Source organism: Sebastes fasciatus, chromosome 11, assembly GCF_043250625.1.
Source record: "Sebastes fasciatus isolate fSebFas1 chromosome 11, fSebFas1.pri, whole genome shotgun sequence".
NCBI classification, from domain to species: Eukaryota; Metazoa; Chordata; class Actinopteri; order Perciformes; family Sebastidae; genus Sebastes; species Sebastes fasciatus.
This window is the reverse complement of record NC_133805.1, coordinates 4,860,060-4,878,232: the sequence shown is the minus strand read 5'-3', so window position 1 is coordinate 4,878,232 and position 18,173 is coordinate 4,860,060. Positions and strand designations below refer to the sequence as shown.

At 42.5% G+C, this 18,173-nt stretch overlaps 1 protein-coding gene across 1 annotated transcript in view; it reads right to left on the bottom strand.

The window, feature by feature from the left end:
- Positions 1-17,243, bottom strand: part of fam110b (family with sequence similarity 110 member B) — a 41,011-nt gene extending 23,768 nt beyond the window's left edge. Inside the window, exon 1 of the mRNA XM_074650105.1 lies at positions 17,061-17,243. The gene's annotated coding sequence lies outside the window, so the exon portion shown is untranslated. The remainder of the gene's footprint in view (positions 1-17,060) is intronic.
- Between the last annotated feature and the right edge of the window lie 930 nt (positions 17,244-18,173).

Sequence of the window (18,173 nt, the reverse complement as noted above, 5' to 3'; positions counted from 1 at the left end):
ACACACACACACACACACACACACACACACACACACACACACACACACACACACACACTCTCTCTCACACACACACACACACACACACACACTCTCTCACACACACACACACACACACACACACGTTACATCACTAGTGTGTAGCCGGTCCTATAGAACACAATGTTCTGGACGAGCTGCTGTTATTCAACCCTCTTTCTTTCTGTTTGGACGTCTTCTTTTACTCTCCTTCTCTTCCCATCCCTCCCCGTTAGACAACGACAGCTCGTCATCCAGGGTCACTCCCAGGTTCCCTGCTGTCCGAGTTGGCACCACCGCAGTACTCAGTCTCAACGTAGAAGAAGACACCTGTGACCTTTACTCATTGCTCGCCCATCAATTCAATTCTTAATGGTGATTAATCTTTAACGGCCTTAATAAACACACACGCGTAAGAGCTGATGAATTCTTAATGCTGACCTCTACGGAGACAACAGTGGAAAGTCATCGTTGCCTCTTCTCTCTCCATCCTCCTCCTCCTCCTCTTTTCTATCCCTTCTTAACCTCCCATCAACTCACCTTCGTCTGTTCCTCTGTTAATCTCTCCCCCCCCCCGTCCCGTTCTCCTCCCACACATTCCCAGCAGGCACTGAGGTGGACAGGCTGCTCCGGAGCAGGAGTCCTCAGCAAAGGCACCGCCGACAGGGTTCAAACCACCACCGATACTGCTATTTCTCCCAAAATATTCTATTGGAGCAGAACATGCATGAGGTACCTAACTAGAGACAACCAGTACAGCCCATGTTGTATTAATCAAATCTACAGTCATATCAAAGTGAATAAAGTGCCAAAATTGGTCCAACCCAGCCCCCTGCATTACAAATATACCAGCACTCCTGGGACCGACAGGGTGTGTGTGTGTGTGTGTGTGTGTGATGCCATGGCCACCTGGTGTAGCACAGTAAAGGTTAGAGCTACTAATTATAAACTTAGCGAGGACTTACTGAGGACAACAAAAATGCAGAGATTTTGTTTGCAGTAGGGCTGCCAAAGTTAACACGATAATAACGCCATAACGCAAATTTGTTTTAATGCCACTAATTTCTAGGGATGTCACAATACCAGAAATCTAGTAGTGGATACCAATACCAGTGAATTTCCATGATTTTCGATACCAAATTCGATACCATGGTAAAAACCGCCCCCAAAAAACAATAAATCCCATATAATGTAATGTGTATATATATATCCTCAGATTGCAAGCAGTAGTTTAATTTACTGACATGGTATCGGATATTTTTCAGCCCTTTTTTTTTTTTTTTTTCATTTTTCAGATTTTAATTTTTTTTTTTTTACTTTTTTATCGGACATTTTTCAGACTTTCTTTTCTTTTCATTTTTCAGACTTTTTTTACCGGACATTTTTCAGACTTTTTTTAATCGGACATTTTTCAGACTTTTTTTTCGGACATTTTTCAGACTTTTTTTATCGGACTTTTGTCAGACTTTTTTTTATCGGACATTTTTCAGACTTTTTTTATCGGACATTTTTCAGACTTTTTTTTTTTTTTTTTTTACATTTTACAGACTTTTTTTACCGGTCATTTTGCAGACTTTATTTAATCGGACATTTTTCAGACTTTTTTTTACCGGACATTTTTCAGACTTTTTTTAATCGGACATTTTTCAGACTTTTTTTAATCGGACATTTTTCAGACTTTTTTATCACACATTTTTCATATTGGTGACATTTCACTGTATTGTATAGGCTATCAGAGGTGGGACCAAGTCCCAAGTCAAGTCCCAACTCGGGTCTCGGACATTTTTTCAGACTTTTTTTAAAAAAAATTTTCAGACTTTTTTTAATCGAACATTTTTCAGACTTTTTTTAATCGAACATTTTTCAGACTTTTTTTACCGGACATTTTTCAGACTTTTTTTTTTTTTTTTAATTTTTCAGACTTTTTCAGACTTTTTTTACCGGACATTTTTCAGACTTTTTTTAATCGAACATTTTTCAGACTTTTTTTTACAGGACATTTTTCAGACTTTTTTTTACCGGACATTTTTCAGACTTTTTTTTACAGGACATTTTTCAGACTTTTTTTTACCGGACATTTTTCAGACTTTTTTACCGGACATTTTAAATAACTTTCCAAACTTACGCTAAAATTTGGCGAGGAAAAACTGGCTTGGCCATTTTCAAAGGAATCCCTTGACCTCTGACCTCAAGATATGTGAATGAAAATGGGTTCTATGGGTACCCAGGAGTCTCCCCTTTACAGACATGCCCACTTTATGATAATCACATGCAGTTTTGGGCAGAAACCATGCAGTTCTTTTCATGCAGTATAAATGTGTTATTTTCTCCTATTCTAAAAATGGTGTTTTTTCTGCATACTGGGGTCCCTAAACAGTCTTGGAATTACATAAATTGGGTATCACAGTAAAGCTGAGACTCTTGTGGATCCAATGAGACCAACTGTATTCATGTGTGATACCAATGGATTCCTTAGGTTTTCTCGTTTCATATAATATCTGCAGCTTCACTCTAGCCCTAAAACTGAACCTGCTAGAGCCTCTGAAAGTCAGTGAAGTTGGTCGGGGTCGCCCCCCCGGACCCGCGGGTCTCAAGAGGTTTAACTGATTTCCAATAATAAATATACATTTGCATAAAGCAGCATATTTCCCACTCCCTTGTTGATAAGAGTATTAAATACTTGACAAAACCACAGGCAGAGAGGGCATAGCGAGCACAGTCCCTGAACTGGGGACTCCGTTGTCTGTTGTTCTCATACGCTGCATGCGACGCACTAATCTTGTCAGTTAACGGTTAACGAGGGTCGGTTATCGGTTAAAAGCACCCATGCTACTTCAGCACCCATGCTACTTTTGAGGTTAGCGGTTCTGCCAGCACGAGGTACTTTGGGATTGTGTAAGCAAGAGAAGGGTGAGTCACACACAAACTATCTACACCACCTACATGGACAGTTTTCTGCTGTTTTGTGTCAATATTGCCAAGTAGGTCTGCTTTATCAATAAATGCGTCGATCTGCAAACACCTACATGAACTCTATAACCTGCAGGTTTGATAGTGTGCGTCTGTAATCCCAGCCTGCAGCATTACCAACAGCTGTACTGTATGTGAATGGGAAATGAATGACCCCTCTCTCACCTGCCCATTCCTCTCTCTCTCTCTTTCCCAGTTTGTTCAACCGTTCTCTAATCTTATTACAGGCTTTCAGCTCTTCATGCAGAGTAAAAGGCCCGTGTGTGGAAAGGGGAAGGGGGGTATCAGCATTGTTATTATTGCATTTTCATATAACTGAAATCCCACTGAGACAGAGTGGAGCAAGTCGGCCTTTTAATAACAGAGCGAGAGAGGAAGAGAATGAAGGGAAACATATGGCCGCACAGTAAAAAGAGCTCTCAGCTCTGGTGCTGCTAACTGTCACTGTGGTTGCACAAACTACTTTTGAACCAGACGCTGACCATGTGACCTCACACCTAACGACTTTTCAAGCGATTTCACTGTCGCAGACATATTTCCGATATCGGAATAAAATCATGAGAGTTGCGGTTACGCTCCCGTGATCTCGATGGTTTAGTGCAAGTAGGTCATAAAACTCAGTCCAAGCTGTTTTAAGTCAGTCTCTTTCTCGTCTTGACGTTCCGATAAAATCAAACAAATTTAATATTATCGTAAGTTCAGTGACGCGAACATTGTCAACAACCAATAGGTGCGCTCTCTCCAGCACCAAACAGGAAGCGGCAAACAGGGTAGAAAGTAAACATGGAGGAACTGGAGTGAACAAGATCGCCTCTTTTGACGTGTCTTCCCATTTGTACCACGATAGAGTGGAGACGGAAAACAGCTGCAGCCTCCCAAACGGGGCTACTTGCGGGCTCATGCTAGTTAGCTACAGTGATACTCTCCGGGGATTTCGAGGGCTGCAGCAATTTTGGTCCACTTCTTTCTCAACAGTTTTTCGTCTTGTATCTTGTAAACAGTGACGCTGAAAGATCCCCAGTCCTTCCAAAATATCATAGTCTGTGACTAAAACCTGTCTTTAGATGTGAGAGGGTGTCAGACTTCAGTCTATTCAAAGTCTCCTAGTGTTTGGTAGACGTTAGTTCAGTTTGACAATTCTTTCACTTTACAGAGAAACGAAACTTTGGAGAACGTCACACTTCTACACACCACATTCACACAGCTGGACTCACCACAAGAGCAGTTCCTGGAATTCCACACAGTTATCAAGCATTTGATAACTTGGCGAATGAAGAAGCACACGATCACGGTACACATTGTTGCCCATGGCAACAGTAGGTCCGCCCTGCCTCACAACGAGCTGAAAGTAAGTCCACCGTTCACATCATATGCTGTATCAGCACAACATCTATATGCAAGCAAGAAATTGATAGAAGATTTCAAGAATATTCTGCAGAAATCTGAATGTGAGAGAAAGTTCAGAAAGCAGGAGCATCCCTGAAGCCCCGGGGTTCAAGTTAAGAAGCGCAAGAGCGAAGCTGACGTCTGGCCGAGCTAATGAGTTTACCGCAGAGCTGCAGATCACATCTTACAGACAGATTTACCCCACTGCCTTAATCACCACAGTAGTCGAGCACACCTTGTGGAACCCAGTCACACTAAATCACTGTTTAGAAATAAAAAGGCTCAGTAAACATCTTTGAAACCATTTGACAAGATTGTCTGTACTGTGTTTGGGATTAGTTTCTGATCTGACGTTGGCACTGCTTCCACTTTTTAACAAGGAAAGACAGAGGCTGACATCTCTAGAAAAAAAAAAAAAGGATGAGGAAGAGTAGGCCTGCTTGGTATTAAGGCTTGTGGTGTGCTTCAGGGCTGCATGATGCTAGCTGGAACGCCAGAGGAAGCAGAGCCAAGATCAGTTCAGAGACTAATCCCTACAAACAGCAAACGAGGATCATTTTATCTTCTGTCCGTTCTTTGCTCTTCTTTCAATGAAGAAATACTCTCCAGTGCTGATAGAACTGACGCTATTGCAGTTTCTACGCTAACCTCTTTAGGAGGCGCCATTGCTGTTTAGAACAACCTCTCCGTGTCGTCACACAGACCTAAACCACGTCCATAGCTGCACACTAATCTGATTAAACACATACTGTACCACGACAGACATGCAGGCGGGGTTGAATACAATCTGACTTTGATGGATGTTCCGACACAACATCATTACACAGTCTAAAAAGCATCTGATGCATTGGTGTAGCCAGTGTTTTGCATTGACTTGATGGGGAGTTCCTGCTAGTGTCTAATCTCTAAAGTTGGGCATACACTGTACGATTTCAGCCTGTTTCTGGCCCGAATTTTGAGCGGCACGACTCATTTTAGAGTTGGACCGAATTTCAGCTTCGTCGGGCGTCGTTTGCCGTACAGCGTACAGGGGAGACCGAGGACCGATTAACTCCTCCCGACCGTCCGTCAGACAGTCGGATGAATTTCTGTCATGTCAGAAATTTTGGTCGGTTGAAGCAGAGCCACGAGCCAATTCCCCAACGCCAGCGCCTTCTTTCTCCTCTTTTTACAGAAATCAGAGCGTAGCTATCCAGATAACAATGTAGGCTACAATAGATATAGCTAGTAAAATGTAACTAGCTTACCTCCAATTCTCCCGTACTGTCTACGTCTTCCTCGCCACCTGAGAGTCCATATAACGTTATGCCGCTGTCTCTTTTTTTATTTAGACGTTTCAGCAGACAGGATGTCACAGATGATCAAGGCAGCAGGTTTCTGCCTTGTTAGCATTGTGACCCGTACAGACCTCTGCTAGCTAACTAACTTTACCTGCCTCGGAGCTTTCAAACAAATCTTTATTGACAACTGTCAACAGCCAGAACGGCCCTCAGGAGCCGACCGGTCGTGTTTTTTTTTCTTCTATTTTACACATGCAGTGTGAGGACTTGAGATTAAGATCAAGAAAACAGAAGTCATGCCCCTCAACATAAAAGAAACACCTGTCACAGAGCTAAATGGACAACGACTGACATGCTTTGTCATCTTTCACATACCTCGGAAGCCGGGTAACATCAGATGGTGGAGCTGACCAAGACATTATGGCCAGATTAGGAAAAGCAAGGACAGCATTTCTAAGACTTGGAAACATCTGGAGGTCGACACATATAACTAGAAACACCAAGATAAAGTTATACAACAGCCGTGTACTATCTGTCCTTCTATATGGTGCTGAGTGCTGGAGAATGACTGAAAGAGACACAGGCAAGCTTTCCAGCTTTTACAATACCCGCCTCAGAAAGATCATGAGGATATTCTGGCCTAGGCTGATTACAAACCATGATGAACTACACAAAACAACAGGGTGCTTGGACATGGAAACGATATTGATAAGAAGAAGATGGAGATGGCTAGGACGTGTATTAAGGAAACCATCTGATGACATGACAAAAGTGGAATTGCGTTGGACACCAGAGGGGAAAACGCAAGGCCCAAAACAACCTGGAAGTGAACCATCGAAGGAGAAAAGAAGACGAGAGGATACAGCTGGAACAGCATTGAGAAGAAAGTAAACAACAGAGATGAGTGGAGATCCTTAGTCTTTGTCCTATGTGTCGCCCGGCGCAACAAGTACTAAGTAAAGTTAGTAAGTAGTGTGAGCACTCAGGTCGTGGCTGACGATCAGACCATACAGTGTGTCGTCAAACATACCTAAACCATGTCCATAGCTGTCAGTAGCTCCTCACAAGGACGCCGATTGGTCCGTGGTCTGGCTTGCCGGACACAAACGCATTACTTGAAGCCTGGCAAGATGGTTTTTCATGTGATATGTGATCCTGTCATATTTGCTGTTTACTCCTGAGGTCTGCTTTAGGGTCAGTGGTAGTACTAGCTGCACTGTGACAGAAGCACTGCTAACCAGATCAGAGGCGACACAAAGGTTAATCCAGGCCGGGTTTTCAGTGCCACAGATAGACAGTGAGCCTGCTGAACTCTGTGGATTTGATGGCCTCAATCCAGTAACCACAGACACACACACACACACACACACACTTGTAAGGACTTTCTATTGACTGGACAAATTCCTTGTTCAGTCAATATTTTGTGGCTGAAATCAACTGTAACTAAGGGAAGAACAGATTTGGGAGGGACGGGATATCCTAAATCTTTAGTGGCACAAAAAGCAGCAGCATTTGTCAGAAAACCTTTATCCTTCATCAGGCCTGAATGGCATCATTGCAGGTAAAGCTAGCAATATGGTAAGGGGCCGCAGATACATTTCAAATCTGGCACATTTACAGGCAAATGTTGATTAATGTGCACTGTCCCACATTAGTGATTTGAACATCCATCAATTTTAGAATAGTTTAGGCATGTTTCTTCCCATCTGTTGCTCATTTCAAAATGCTTCTCGTTCTCATCTTTAAGAAATCAGTGTTGTAATTAAGTGTCCAATAAATATGTCATTAATTAAACTGTCTCCCATCAGAGGCGGATAATACTAATGAGGCAGGCACAGAGAGGGGTGGGGTGCAACCAGAATCAGTGGAAATACAGTAGCAGCGACTGGACACTAATCTGACTGAACACATACTTCGACCACGACAGACAGAATGTTTCTACACATCATTGAAATAGATTTTTTTAATGCGTGAATCGATATATTTGCTTCATTTGAGTATATACGGAGGTAGAAGGAAGTTAGCGCTTTTATTGTTGTAGTCTGAGTAACATGACGTCATATCCGTTCCGTACCCGTCAACCAAAACAAACCATAGCGAGCCAAAACGAGGAAGTACATAACGGCGGAGGGTCAGCGTGGATCCGACCTGCACCCTCACATGTTAAATCCAGCGTGGTAAACACTACACATCCAGTAAAGGATGGAAACACTTTGGGTTTCACACATTGACAGGAAAAGCAGAGCTAGACATCACGGCTAAAGCTGCATGCTAACTCTGTCACGGACAGGAAACGTTATCGTATCGCAGTAACGTTGTGGTCGAGCCGGCCGTCGCTCTCGTCTCCGTGGTCAAATGGGCCGACGCTACGACTGTAGAGCACCCAGATACTGACATTTATGTTAAATGCATTCAAACGGCCCCGATGGAGCTGACCATGGATGTATAAAGACAACGGAGCTGACGGGAGAGCTAGAGACCACCTTGGAGAAGTTAGAGGAAGTAGACACGTGTGACTACGTCCGGTTTTCAAAATAAGGTGTTAACAAAGGGAACTGTATCTACAAAATACATCTATGGAAATAAGATTGATTGGATTATATTTACCAGATTTATAAAACATTACATGTCCCTTATAAATTAAAAAGAAAATACCAGTAATTTGTGAGGGGAATGTCTTTATTCTTTGATTTTTGTGTTGCTGGACAAAAATGTAATAGCTAATTCCTGACAATGATGATGATATATTTGACTTCAGGACATCTCAGACTACATACATGCTGAAAATCAAACATTTTACTGTATTAATTTAGATATTCTCCAAAGTAAAAGTCTCTAGAAGTGTATGATTCAACTTTTCCCCGTGGTCTAGTGTTAAAAAAGTGAACAAAAATCGCAATAAATCGTTATATCGAATTGCCACCCAAGTTTGGTGATAGTATTGAATTGGGAGATAGGTGTATCGTCACAGCCCTAATAGAAAGTATGGTCTGTCGCACATTGTGTTAGTTTATTTAGTCTGATTTGTAACTTTGTAAATTAAGATTTGTGCTTTTAATGGTTACCGGGCCCATAATACAGAACCTCTGTGCAATCAGCAGGAAGACCCAGCCTGGTCCAACTGTGTTCCTCCAGAAATCAGCTACATATATATCATAGTCCTCACATCTAGAGTTCCCTGCAACTCAGACCGCATCACATGGAGCTTAAAAGTGTGTACTAGCACCAGTTCAATGTTGATTAGAAGAAGGTTTTTTTACAACAGTCCATTGCTCCTGAAATCCAATCTCCTGGAAACACGACTTAAACAGATATTGTGAAGAGTCTGACGTCTAAAAAGCTGATGTTCTGTGCAGCTTCAGTACCCTCACTGTACAGCAGATGTCACTGATCAAAAAAAACAACACTCTTATGTAACGTTATTAACTCACCACATGAATGGCACTAACGCGCTCTGATGAACTCATACATTTCAGTGATCCCTGTCTGGAAGTCGCAGCTCGTGGATGATCCAGCAGCATCCGTCTCCACCGAGGTTAGGATTTTGCCAGCCGTGTTTAGGTGGATCAAAACACAGAGCTGCATTCACTGTCCCATGTGTCCACGCGGAAAAAGGGCTTCTCTGAGCTTATTAGCAGGCTTCTAAAGCTGTTGTCATCTACTAATGCCTTCACATTCAAATGCATTTATTGTGAAGCACATGCAGGAAGTGGCAAAGTAGTAATGATAGCTGTGTTGATGTTAGCTTATAGCTGGATATGACTGGAATGAAACAGAAAACTTTATCTAATAGGCCTGGTCGATACCATCAAGATACTTGGGTGCCGATTTGTTATGTATTATGATTTTTAAGTATTCAATTTTACGATTTATTGCAATTTTTGTTAACTGTTTTAACACTAAACCATGGGGGAAAAGTCGAATCATACACTTCTAGGGACCTTTATTTTGGAAAGTCTCTAAATTTATACAGAAAAAATGCTTGAATTTGTGTCTGTATGTAGTCAGAGATGTCCTGAAGTCAAATGTATCAGTCATTGTCAGGCAATAATTGTAAAAACGATTTCCAGCAACGCCGAAATCAAAGAATAAAGACATTTCCCTCACAAATTAGTGGTATTTTCTTTTTTAATTTATAAGGGACATGTAATGTTTTATACTTCTGGTGAATATAATCCAATCAATCTTATTTCCATATATGTATTTTGTAGATACAGTTCCCTTTGGTAACACCTTATTTTGAAAACCAGGCGTAGTCACACGTGTCTACTTCCTCTAACTTCTCCAAGGTGGTCTCTAGCTCTCCCATCAGCTCCGTTCTCTTTATACATCCATGGTCAGCTCCATCGGGGCCGTTTGAATGCAGAGAACATAAATGTCAGTATCTGGGTGCTCTACAGTCGTAGCGTCGGCCCATTTGACCACGGAGATGAGAGCGACGGCCGGCTCGACCGCCACGTTACCACAATACGATAACGTTTCCTGTCTGTTACAGAGTTAGCATGCAGCTTTTTAGCTGTGATGTCTAGTTCTGTCAAAAGTTACACAGCACCTCTTTAAAGTGATAGAAATGGAAGGGTTAATGCAGAGCTGCTGTTGACCTGATGTAATGTAGGCCAGTGGCTTTGAAGACTGAGATGGGGGGCGGTTGCTTTTCTTTCTTACCCTCCAACAATGACTGATTTGCAGCATTTGTTCATCAATTAATCTCAAGGAAGGAGAATTACTGGAACCATTTGGTGCCCCACTTCAGTGCTGTGAAGAACAGGACGTTGAGAACACTCGCCTTTGTTTTGAGGGGTGGCAGAGTAGAAAGGTTTAAAATCTCTAATCTGATTGGGGGCAGCCATCTGGAAGACCTCCCCCTCCCCTCTCCACACATACATACCCACACCCTATCCCTGTACTCGTCCTCACCCGTTCACCCTAATGTGACCGATCATCTAACCATCTCCCCTCACATCATCTGAAGGTGCCCTACAAAAACAAAACAAAGGATAGAGAGCATCTTGGAAGCCTACAGTGTGTATACAGTGTGTATACAGTGTGTATTTGTGTTTGTGTGACACTGAGAGCGTCAGCTGACACGTGTGACAGGCAGGGCGTCTCATGCAGACACTCTGAAATCAGTCTGAACGATTGTTTTCTCCAACATGGTTTCAGAGACCTCATGAAGGATGGGACCGCAACTGCTCATGTAGGATTTACTTTCATGGATATGTGAAAAAATAACTGTACATATAATACTACTACTAGTACTACTACTACTTGAATTTCCCTCGGGATCAATAAAGTTTCTATCTATCTATCTATCTATCTATCTATCTATCTATCTACTACTACTACTGCTACTTAGGGCTGCACGATTATGGCCAAAATGCTAATCACGATTATTGTTGATCAATATTGAGAACCCGATTGTTTAGCACAATTATTCATTGATTTTAGCAGCAACATCTTTTTATTGCACTTTACATTAAAATAAACAGAGCACTGCTTTCACTTCCATGCTGTGCTACGATCCTGCTAATGTACAAATTGGAGCTCCATGATGTTGGAAAAAACTGACTGCATATGAAAAAATACAGGAATATTTAACCTACCCTTTTGCTGGCTACATTTTAAAGTTAAATGCACCAATCTGCTGCACTTTGAGAGCAACAATAAGAGGTTAGATAAACAATTTTACACTCACGTTTAATCATAAACACATTGGTTGTATAGATTATATCTATACCCAAAAGTGAAGCTAAAACATCTGGATCGCCGGCTGGTGGCTGGCTATTAGTTTAGGAAGCGCTTGATTTGATATGCAGCAGAGATTTCTATGAGCGGAGCACACATTTTAAATGTCTATAGTCGATCATGTTCATTTAATTGTCAGAAGCCAAAATCATGATCGTGATTAATGTTTGATTAATTGTGCAGCCTTACTACAACTACTAGTAGACTTTATTTATATAGCACTTTTCAAACTAAGTGCTTCACAATGAGACAAATTGAAACAACATATTCACACAACAGTTAAACTAAATCAGAATAAAAATAAATAAAAAGCTACTATGAAAAGGTGTTTTTTAAAAATGATTTAAAAGAAGATACAGAGTTTGCAGCCCTGCTCTCATCAGGTACGTCATTTCAAAGTCTAGGAGCCCCGTCACCTTTGTGTCTAGTCTAGTCTAGACCATAGACTGTATACAGTATAAAGATGGACGACATGACAGCTCCCCAAAAGTGAAGCCAAAACATCTGGATCGCTCCGTGGTGGCTGGCTGCAGTCTAGGTCATAAAGCCCGCATGTGCAGCTGCCACATGATGGCTGATGGTAAATTATAACGCTATCGTGATGCGTTCAAATGTAATCTTGTAAAAGTAGTTTTTGGTGAGAAACTTGATTAATATAGTTGTTTGAAGGAGATGTTTTCACAGCAATATAAAATAGATAATAGAGAAGAATATGACCTGTTTAACTTCCTAACACTACCTCTAAACAGCTTCTAATATAGAATTAGAAGTACTAATGCCAAGATTTTGTTTTAATCACAGCAAATATTTAATGACAAAGATGACAATAACAAAGTGAAAGAATAACATTTTTAATTTTTGACGGTTGGAATGAAGCACAACGTGGAAGTGAAAGCAGCGCTCTGTGTTTATTTAAGCATTTATTTAGCATTTTGGCCATAATCGTGCAGCTCTACTGACGCCCACGTATCCTGGGATCCGCAGAAATAAACGCTATAGATCTGCAAAGTGAAAGTAAAACGGCGCTCCAGTCCCCGAACCTTAGCCTGGTTTCTGCAGGCTGAACCAAGCTTCCATCTCTGTGAGGTCAGACCAAGTGTAGTAATGTAAGTGGGGCCTAGTTCAGCCTACACACTATTCATTATTCATGCTCAGTTTAAACACACTGACACACACACTTCAAATGATGCATTACATGACCAACCACACACACACACACACACACACACAGCCTCTCTAACTCACACTGGCGACCTAACTTAATCCTGGAAAACAACAGTATGTAAACTGTGGAACCTGATCAAACATACGATTATAATCACTTCATGATTGATTGTAGAGTTGATCAATGCTACAATAAGATTCAGGAATAGCATTACATTTCTAACAGCAGAGAAAGACTGGCCCAGATAATACTTCTAATAGGGCTGTCAATCGATTCAAATAGTTAATCGCTTGAGTTGTAGCATTTATTCACCAACATATTAACTGTACACACACTGCTTGAGCTACGTTCACAGCTACAACGCCACCGACAACCCTACACTCACCGCCGCCACACACACGCGGTCTGTCGGACACTCGCTAACGTTACGCCGGGCAGCCACACAGCTGACAACCTCACAGCTAAACTTTCTAAAGATTCAGCGTGCTGTTGTTGCGTTGTGTCTGAAAGGCCCACACGCCGTATAAAGGCCCTGTATACATGAGGAAACAGTGTGCTTTATTACCCAGTCAAGTGTTATAATACTCTTGATATATTTCACCCCTCAATATTGCAAAAAGTGTGATGAAATCCCTGTCGTGTTCCTGGACGCTGCAGCCCTGGGCCTAACGCCGAGGCTCCAGTCAGAGCCAGGAAAAAGCCTGACTGGTGGTGTTTGCACAGACTAAATTATCCAGCATTACTCATCAAGACTGCAGGCAGAAGCAGTGCACTGTCAGCAAGGTTCTCACTGGAGCCCTGACGCTAAATTCCATGACTTTTCCTCGACTCTATAACTAGGTCGAAGGGGCCTCAATAACCAAAACCCTCGACAGATCAGACAGCATGTAAGGTCACCTCACTCCCATCTGAGTGAATACACAACCTGGAAAACAGAGAGAAAATGGTGCTGCTGTGCTATCGACTGCACGGACGGACTCAAGTTAAGTTTTTTACAGACTGCCAAACAGCGAAGAGAAGAGAGGCAACGTGAGGTTAAGGTCTGGGCTGTGCAATAACTTAACCAAGCCCAGCTTAACAAGGTTTAACACGTGTAAAAAGCATGTTTTAAAACAAACATCTGGTTAAATAAAAGCTGCTTTATAGGGCCGGGACGATACATATATCTCACGATTCGATATGTGTTGCGGTTTTACAAGTATTGTGATTCAATATTATGATTTATTACAACTTTTGTGAACTTTTTTAACACTAGACCATGGGAAAAAGTTGAATCTTACACTTTTAGGGACTTTTACTTTGGGAAAATATCTAAATTAATACAGTAAGAATGTTTGATTTTCAGCATGTATGTAGTCAGAGATGTCCTTAAGTCAAATATATCAGTCATTGTCAGGAATTATTTATAAAGAAATGTCCAGCTACGACATTTCCCTCACAAATTAGTGGTATTTTCTTTTTAATTTATAAGGGACATGTAATGTTTTATACTTCTGCTGAATATAATCCGTGTGTGACTACGTCCGGTTTTCAAAATAAGGTGTTAACAAAGGGAACTGTAAAATAAGATTGATTGGATTATATTCAGCAGAAGTATAAAACATTACATGTCCCTTATAAATAAAAAAGAAAATACCAGTAATTTGTGAGGGAAATGTTTTTATTCTTTGATTTTTGCTTTGCTAGAAAAAACGTAATAAATATTGCCTGACAATGACTGATCTATTTGACTTCTTTACTGTTTAATTATGATATTTTCCAAAGTAAAAGTCCCTAGAAGTGTATGATTCAACTTTTTCCCATGGTTTAGTGTTAAAAAAAGTTGACAAAAATTGCAATAAATTGTAATATCTAATCACAATACATATCGAATCAAACCAGCACCCAAGAATCAGCAGGTAGGTGAATCGTCCCAGCCCTACTGTCAACTGGTTTGAGCTGATTTCATTGAACATTTGTTTGGAAGTATACAGCAGAACTACAGCACTATTAACTGATATGATAAGGACGGTAAGGCCTCTGTTATGTGCTTTGTTGACTTTTGTCTCCAGTCTTTTGATAATCCTGTGCACATCCTACTTATTCTTGATGTGACAGTTATACTTGCCAACCTTGAGACCTTAAAAATAGGGAGGATTTCAAAACCAAAGTATAGGAGGTCTGGGGGTCCTCCTTCGGGAAAAAAGTCGTAGTATTATGAGAATAAAGTCAGAAGTTTACGAGAAAAAAAGTCTTAGTATTGTGAGAATAAAGTCAGAAGTTTACGAGAAAAAACTGGTAATATTATGAGAATAAATTTACGTTCTCCACCGAGGTCAAGGAAAAGTGGTTAGGAAAAAGAGATTAGGACTTCATTTTTTGACTTTTCGACCACAGCCCTTGTTTCCTGCATTCTGGTGACTTTAAAAGAGTGGACTAACCCTGGAGGACTTGGCTTGATGCAGTCCCAACAGACTGACTAACAGCACACGAGATGATGTTGGTGTATAATGGACGCATTCAAGTGATGCCATCACAAATGGGTGTTGCATGTTGTGAGTGTTTTCCAGACACATAACCAACTTCGGTTGAACAATGTTGGCACTCCGTTCAATGTCACCGCAACTTCCTGAGAAAAACACAATGCTCCCAAACAATAGATGTAAATGACATTGGAGCATCTCCCAGCTCCAGTTTTGTTATACTGATGACATTAACAATATGAGCTGTACCTCCAGGGACGGACCCCACCAGCATGGTGCACAACTGCCAGTTTTCAAGGTGGAGTTTTTGTTTTGTACTTGTACATGTGTCCCATAGCTCCTAGTTGTCATCACAGTGAATTAAACTAATGGCAACTATTTGCGTGATAGGGCGTACCCTTCCAGTCAGTGACAGCTTAGGGAAAATGATGGAGAAGACAGTGTGCATCCAAACCTTGTACGGGGACAGACAGAGCATGGCTGGATCGGTTCCCAGGGAAAAAATGAGCCGCTGGGGCCCTATTAACCAGCTCCTTCCACACTTACCACAGTGATTCTAGTCTAGAAAACTACCTGCAACCAGATTTGCTGTGTAGCAATGAACACACATACTTTTTGGTTATATTCAACACATAAGCACGGTATAGAAATAATGAATGTCTCAAAAGAAGGGCACGAGAGAGGCCTCATGATAATAATTGATCATATGTCCTCTGCACATGTAATAATCCCTTCATTACACAAGAGGAGCAGCTGTTGTTACCACACACACACTGACTGTGTCCAGCTGCGAAATGCAGATTGCACGTGGCAGGAGCTGCACGTTAGCAGTTGACACCAAACACTATACCTGCGTGCGTGCGTGCGTGCGTGCGTGCGTGCGCTAATGATGGAGTAATGCAATGCCGAACCTCCACCGACACAACAGCAGCACAGCCAACCAACCAACCAACCAACCAACCCAACCAACCAACTAACCACCAACCGACCATGGGGATGTATCACACAGCAGCAGCACAACCAACCAACCAACCAACCAACCAACCGACCATGGGGAGGTATCACACAGCAGCAGCACAGCCAACCAACCAACCAACCAACCAACCAACCAACCAACAACCAACCAACCAACCCAACCAACCAACTAACCACCAACCGACCATGGGGATGTATCACACAACAGCAGCACAGCCAACCAACCAACCAACCAACCAACCAACAACCAACCAACCAACCCAACCAACCAACTAACCACCAACCGACCATGGGGATGTATCACACAGCAGCAGCACAACCAACCAACCAGCCAACCAACCAACCAACCAACTGACCAACCGATCATGGGGGGATGTATCACACAGCAGCAGCACAACCAACCAACCGACCAACCAACCAACCAGCCATGGGGATGCATCACACTGCAGCAGCACAACCAACCAACCGACCAACCGACCGACCAACCAACCAACCTACCAACCAACCGACCAGCCGGCCAAACGACCATGGGGATGCATCACACAGCAGCAGCACAACCAACCGAGCAACCGACCAACCAACCAACCGACAAACCAACCAACCAACCGACCAACCAGCCAGCCGACCATGGGGATGCATCACACAGCAGCAGCACAACCAACCGAGCAACCGACCAACCAACCAACCGACAAACCAACCAACCAACCGACCAACCAGCCAGCATACCATGGGGATGCATCACACATCACACAGAGAGAGAGAGAGTGTGTCCCTGCTAGCTCTGTAGCGCTGCAACCACAGCACAACTCAAACAAGCTGACCACTGCTGCCATTAGCTTCTTCAGCTAAACACACACGTTGGATGAAATGTGTGTTTTGGCTGCAGCAGAGTGCCGAACAATAAGACATATTTACAACTAACATGTCTGGGAATGAAGGAGGAGGGGAAAAACAGGTCCTGCGTATCGTCTACAGCTTCAGTAACAGTTTGAGTGTTTTATAGGTGTGACAGGCAGCTGAGTTACAGCAGCCCTTCTGCTGATAGGTAGCCGTCCTTACCTGGATGTCCAGCTCCAGAAAACAAAGGATGCTGCTGCGGTCTCTCTCCGTTAGGTTGATGCGTCTGTCGGCCTGACAGCATCCTGTTCGCAGCCAGCAGCTCTCTGTCAGGCTGCCAGGCAACACAACGGACGCTTCCGGTTACAACTTTCACAATAAAAGGCAGATTTGTGATGTCATTGGTCCCAAAAAGATTTTTTTCCTCCATAGACTCACATCGGGAAAGAGACTTCTGTAACTCAGTCTGTAACGTCTGTAACTCAGCGGATTATTTTTTTTTTTTAGGTGAATCAACTTTTATTTTGGATCGGCGAGTCGCGTCAGACGCCCATGTTTTGCATAAAGTAGCCTAGACCTCAACTTTATGCAAATGAGGAACGGCCAACGTGATGGTACCAACATGGCGGCTCGTTTTGGAAACTTTCTTCTCTTATTTCACAAAAATAGTTCACCGAAATGTGTTTCTGAAAACATTTTATGCGAGAAATAAGCCATGCGGTTGCTGAATCTGTCTTTATTTTAGATCGAGATTAGTTTAAAAGTCTCTCAGTGGTATCCAGCGACGGCGAGGCGCGTCGGACACCAATGTTTTGCATAAGGTAGCCTAGACCTCAACTTTATGCAAATGAGGAGCGGCCAACGTGATGGGGCGTTTTTTATCGCAAGGGACCACCTTGCTTCCCAGTATTGGACGTTTGATTGGCTGCCATGAGACACAAGGGCCCTGATTGGACGAATGCTTTCCCTCTGTGGGCTGCTGCTCCCAGCGTTCAAACCGGAACCAGCATGGTGGCTCGTTTTTCTCTTATTTCACGAAGATAGTTCACCGAAATGTGTTTCTGAAAATATTTTATGCGAGAAATAAGCCATGCAGTTGCTGAATATGTCTTTATTGCAGATCGAGATTAGTTTAAAAGTTTCTCAGTCGTTTCCAGAGACGGCGAGTCGCGTCAGACGCACTTGATTTGCACAAAGTAGCCTAGACCTCAACTTTATGCAAATATGGAGCGGCCAACGTGATGGTACGGGTCCACGGGGGCGTTTTCTTTATCGAGAGGGATCGCTTCGCTTCCCAGTATTGGACGTTTGATTGGCTGCCATGAGACACAAGGC